Here is a 6,517-nt window from a genome sequence, read left to right as displayed (position 1 = left end):
ATGTGAATCGCGAAACGGTATACATTCTGGACAGAGCATTTACATTGTAACTATAGCCGCGGGCATTGTAAACACATTGACACGGAACATTCAGTTAACATCGTGCATGCGGTAGGAATAATGCAACATGCGAAATTACATAATGGAATTATATTATGTCCCGCTCGCGAGCCATTTCGGGAAATGTTTCATATTTTCTATCGCGTGTATTTTTTAAGAGCGCCTGCACGGCAAACTTGATTAAAGGATATAGATTTTTCATTGTTCCCTGTAAATCAAAATTTCATTACGCATTACATGGGTATTACACAGCAAATTACAGAGACTGCATTACGCACACTCTGTGCAATACACTTTATTTTTTACTGCGCTTGCAGTGATTATATCGCTGTCTAACACACATTTACAGTGCACTCCCGTGCTTCTGTGTTCGCATATTCTTGAAAATACGTTCCACGTGTCTTCGAAATCAATTTTAAATCAAATTATCCTTTCGAATAAAATTACTCGGTGAAAATTTGGAAGGGGTAGTTTTGTTCGAAGAATAAACGCGATACAATTAACGCGAGATAAACTCAACGGTACGCTTGAGGATTAATTTTCAATCCGCAGAGGTGAGAAGAGGTGCTCGTGTCACGCGCATGTTCGGCAGACATCGGCCGCGCGGAGGTTTTCCATTCTTTTCCCTGAAAAGCCCGAGTAATCGCGCGGCGGCCAAGTGTCGAGGGCCGGAAGTCCAGTTCCGAGGCTAGGCGTCGGTTGCGCTCACCTAATCTCGAAACGCTTGTCCCGGCTTAAACGAACCTTGGCCGCTAATACGCGAGTGATTAATTATTGTTACGCGTCGGTGTTACGATCTCCGCATCGGACCCTTAATGGAAATAACTAAGTATTGTTCGGGTGCATGCCTTCCGTACGGAAGCGATCCATCATGACCCGGATAATTAGTACAGCCGTGGTTGCGCGTATAATCATCACTCGGAATAATAATGGCGATCCGCCTCTCTTCCCTCTTGATGCGCCGAGAGGTGCGAAACGACGCGGCGGCCACCATAAGCGACCCTCGTCGTGCAGTGAATCCGCGTAAACATGTGCCCACGTGTGGCGCTCACCCTCACACACGTACGGGCCGCTCGTGATACGGCGGTTAATTATTACTGACGCCTTGTACTATTTATCCATTAAATGATCGTTGTTGACACGCCATACAGATTGCTTTGTATCTCGGCCTCCTCGTGTTTCGTCAATTTTACCTGATATATTTTATTATACGCGCAGTACTAATAATAATGCGTATCGAAGCTTTGGTCCACGAAGGAAGAAGGAAGTCCACGAATTTTGTTAGTATCAAGCTAGGCGCCTCGCTATGCGCGATTCGTGATTCGCAGTTTATCATTTGTCGTTTCGTTCGTGTTAACTTACAGGACTTGTATCACAAGTCTACGATTAGTCAAGTTTTAATATTAGTCAAAAAGCTACTCGGCTAGCGAATCGCTGCGAATGGCGAATTTTGCCTCCACACTATTCACGAATCGCGCATAGTGTGGCGCTTAGCTTTAGGCGCATCTTCGTAAAAGAATCTAATAGCGAATTCGGTCGCTTGCACTAGTGTGCACTGAGTGCATACTAAGGTTTGTTTACAGTCGATTCTCATATTTAAGGATCGTCTTGAACATCTCTTGAAATATTTTTCAACCAGTAAAATGATCTGTGTAGCATCTATACGGAAATTTTTTTTGTTAAATACTCTTTGAACATGCGTTTAAGACGAAGTTAATTATACGAATTGACTATAAACAAGCTTTAGTGTACACTCAGTGCGCACTAGTGCAAGCAATCGAATTCGCTATAACACGATTTGCTCACTAGAAATCGTGGGGATCTTCTTTAGCCTTATTTCATAAGCGGACTTTCCTCAGAAAGTTATTTTGCATAAAAAATACGTGTGTTGTTAATTATACATTTCAAATGTCTGAAATGGACTCGAGTCCGCCTTTACATTTATTCATAAAAGATTGCATATGGTGAGATACAGTCGCACATTAATAGCGACAGCAATTCGTTTTCGGATATCAAGTTTAAAGATATTTAACACACCCTGTCAGAGATATTGGTTGTCCGGAAAATATCGTAAATACCGACCGTGCTATCGCTCAAATAATGACGCGATACGACAGGTTCCTCGCATCCGCCTTGCGCGATATCCCCATTAGAAATCCTGAATCTAAATAACGATGATACTTAATTGGTCACCGCACTCTCTTCTAACGGTTCACTACTGTGATTAATTCTGATATAAGATTGAAACTCTGCATTTTTTTCGCTCGTTTCCTCTAAAATGTTTCCTACGTGTCCGTATGTTAATGTATGTATTCAATTATCTGAAGCTAGCGCCACACACTATGCGCATTTCGCGATTCGTATATTCGTGAATAATGTGGAGGGAAACTTGGTCGATTCGTCGTGTGCAATTGGCTATTCCGTTATAGTAATTCACTAGCCGAGAGATTTTTTTACGAAAAATAGTGGCTTTTTGACTAATATTGAAACTTCACTAATTGTAGACTTATGATACAAATCCTGTGATAACGGGTAAACGTTAAAAGTTATCGAAGTTAACACGAACGACAAATAACAAATTAGGAATGATAAACTGTGAATCGCGAATAGTATGGCAAGTAATAACGAATGCCCAACGAATTTCTGCGAATCACGGATCACGAGTCGCGCATAGTGTGGCGCCAGCTTAACTCGTAAGTTCTGCGAATGATCTCACGTACATTCTTCGTGAATCGCATTAATTTGAAGAAATGTTAAAAGTAAATGTTTAAACAGTCTCAAAACCAAATGATATTTTGCGAATGTTTCCACAAAATTAAATTTATTTATTAATCGACGAATCGTTGCTCTTCTCTTTAAATATTATATTATATTAAGCATTAAATAATGCAATTGTCAAAAATGATATTTCTCCATTCAAATTATAGCTAGTTATTATTATCTAATTTTTAGAACAATCAGTATGCATTTGTAACATCTGAGATATAAATTCGAACGAAATTTGTTGCCGAACTTTCAGATTTTGCTTCACGCATAAAATTTCGTGCACTAAACATTAGAAACTAATTATTTCACGATTCGGCCATCTCTGTGGCACGAAATATTTCTAGTCTAGCGAAATCTTATTTACCGGACAGAGTTCACGACGCAGTGCCACGAGACTTTGGAAAAATCAATCCCTCTCGCTGCGCAGAGCCAGTGTCGGTGCAATTCATTTGCATGGGAATTGCACCCCACGGAGACGGCTGCACTCCGGTATCGATTTTAAGTGGACCGCCTGTTCCGTCAGCCTCCTGTCTCGTCTTCTCTTGGACAGAAGCTACTCGAAGTCGCGCAAGCGCCACCGTAGAAACTTCTTCCATGGATTTCGCGAAAGCCCCGAATCCGATTCGACCAAGAACGTCGTTGCCTTCCGCGGACTAGGGTGAATTTTTTTCAAGAAAGCCGAAATAACGGTCGTTCGCGTCGAAAGAATATTTATCCGATAACTTACGCGAAACTAAATGCAAATAAAATTGTTTGTATCAAATCTCATGTTTACGCAATTAAACTGAAAGATTAAAGTTGGAGCTTTGTCGGTAAAAGAATCAGATTTGTAGTCGAATTGCAATTTTTCAACACTATTGCTTCTTTATCGGGCTGCAGGTATTCGTAAAATGGGATTAAAAAGGGTTTTCGTAGACAAAAGTCGTAAAGTCGGCTTCTTCGAGGAGGACTATAAGATAGCGGCGAATTTAAAATTAGTCAGGAATCTACAGCAAATTTCGCTTTGTTGCCGGAGTGGGATTAGCAAAGGAGAAAGGGAAAGAGACAGAGAGAGAGAGAGAGAGAACGAAAGAGAGGTCTCGTCGTGCGAATTACGAATTATACACGAGGCGGAAAGTAGCTACCGAACAAAAGTCGCTGGTTTAGGATCGCGGCGGCCTTCGCCGGGTGTGTACTCGGGGCGGCGCGAGTGGATTAGGTATCCCCCGTGGCCAGTACGTAAGGACAATAAGCCAAAAAGTTGGTAAGGCAGGCATGGCGGGCGCCGTAACCCGTTATGAAGCTCAGGGGTGAAGTCAAGATTGTAATTAGCCGGCGCTAAGTTTCGAGGTTTCCCCGGTATATTTGCATGCGATACGCTCTCCCTCTTTCCCGCCGCCCGCCCCTTCGCCCACAGCTACCGACTGCGTCTCTACGCTAACCGCCTACAGACAGCACGCGTTTACGCGATTTCGTCGGCGCGATGAGGGCGTATGAGATAGAGGCGGAATGCACAGCACGTATCAAAATTTCGTATCGCACGCCTCGGCATCCTCGAATCCGCCCTTCCTTGGTGAGCCTTAACGGCCGGACACGTCCTGCGCTTTTCTACTCTTTTGATATTAACCGGAGGAACTAGCGCGAGTCTCGAGCGCGTATGCGAAGATATTTTTTCAGGTTCTCGCGATGACCCGCGCGTAATGAGTATGTGAACGCGAGTTCTTGAATACAAGTATCGCGGCACGTATCGCGTACAATCGATGCCTCTCGCCGCGCGTCAATCGAATGATATGCACGACTGCATTGCTCCACATTTTGCTATACGTCTACGTTCTATCTTTACCAATTACGTACTCGAGCAACACATAGCTACGTATCTTCGTACAACAGAATTTACTGCAGATCGTAACTTAGAAATTCGTCATCTAATCATATGAATAATAATGTAAATTAATTTCAAGCCAAGTAGAAATATGACTTCTCGCGGAAACGAGGGAGCTTATCGATTACGCCGGCCGCGCGCGACGCGGAATCAGCGCGGTCTTTCGAAACTTCAATTTTGCTAGTTGAGACGTCGATGGCGTCCACGTGAATTTAGATTTAATCCCCGGGTGCCGGTATATACGTAGCGAGCGTTACAAGCCGAGCGTGTCGATGAATAAATAACGACTCAGCAAACCTCTTCGACAATCGAAGCACCCGTACGCCAGGATGGAAGTTTTATTGTCAACGATCGCGGGTATCGAAGTGAATGAGCCCGGAATAAAAGGAGTCATTCGACTCTCCGGAGGGGTGGCGGCGACGAGGGTCGGGCGGAGAAAGGTAGCGCGCCCTCTGTCTCTGTTAATGCATCGCCTCCGGAATGGCCGATTAATTCCAACTACGGGAAGGAAGCGACTATAACTCGTCTCCGAGGAAGCATTCTTAATCCGCGCACTCTTTATTCTCGGGCTTCGCTCTTGTCCCTCCCCCCCCCCTCCCCTCCACCCCCCCCGTCCCGACCTGCCCCTCCGATCCCCATCGGGGAAGAAATCTCTTACCCTCGTCGTAGAGACCGCGTGCACGTTCCTCGGTGTTCCACGAACAGCCAGAATACTGTCACTGGCAATACACGTTGTTTCTTTGTCGAAGGAGGCCCGTTATTTTATGGCGACTCGCTATAGTTTTTATTAGGATTCTAGAAGTAGGTTTATCGAGGAGGAAACAACGCCGTTTTCGTTCATCCACACTTGTTTGATCATCCATGAAATGTTTCTTCGCGACTGTACTCGTGTACGATTTATTTTGTATTGTATACCGGAGGCGAAAGGCAGATGGATATCAGAAATAAGAAAAATGATAAAATGTCATTGGTGGCATTTGAAAAATGTCTTTACTATTTAGGAGTTATTAAATCTATTGTTACGCCTAAAGTTGAAAAATAAAGTTAATTATACGCGTGTAAAGGAAGCTTTGGGCTTTGTGCATCTCGAGAAGAGTGAAATTGTACGATTTTAATAATCAATGAAACGAAGCTTTACATTTCTTGTAGCAATTTAATTTCATTTTCTTGATTTATTGAAATTACGCAAAAGAAATTTTTATCAAGAAACATAACTTTAATTATATCTTCGAACGTTTAAATTTTGAAAAAAAGAAAGTAATAATGAGCTTACATAAATACTTGACGATTGAAAGAAGGGAAATGACTTAATTCTTTAGATAAAAATGGTGCAATATAAATCCATCCATTCAAACTAATCGGAAAGTCAAGAAATGGAATTTGATGTTAGGTTATTTCATAGGCTGGTAAATATCTCGTAGCTGCGATGTATTCGCTAATACATAGCTCTCGTTGTTTCTTGGTGGCTTGAGTAATTAAAGTTTCGAAAAGGCATGTTATACCGATAATTTATTAATAATACGTGCATATATTAGGAGATATATGTACTCGAAATATACTGCACTATATTCAATTTTGAAAATATTTTATATTAACGATTATGTTTTTTTCGTGAATCTCTTTGCTAACTTGTCGCTAGCACAACTAAACCTGTTTATAATGATTTCAAGCATGTAACGACGATCTTCGAGACATTGATTGTTTTGCGTACTAATTTGAATGTATTTATATGTTGCAGATTAACATAATATTACAACTCTGTTGCTACGCATCGTATCGGTGAGTGACAAATTATCTTTAAATATCACGAGGCTACACGATTAACATATT

Source organism: Vollenhovia emeryi, unplaced genomic scaffold, assembly GCF_000949405.1.
Source record: "Vollenhovia emeryi isolate VEMERY1.0 unplaced genomic scaffold, V.emery_V1.0 DF939213.1, whole genome shotgun sequence".
In the NCBI taxonomy this organism is placed as follows: domain Eukaryota; kingdom Metazoa; phylum Arthropoda; class Insecta; order Hymenoptera; family Formicidae; genus Vollenhovia; species Vollenhovia emeryi.
This window is presented reverse-complemented; position numbering follows the sequence as displayed.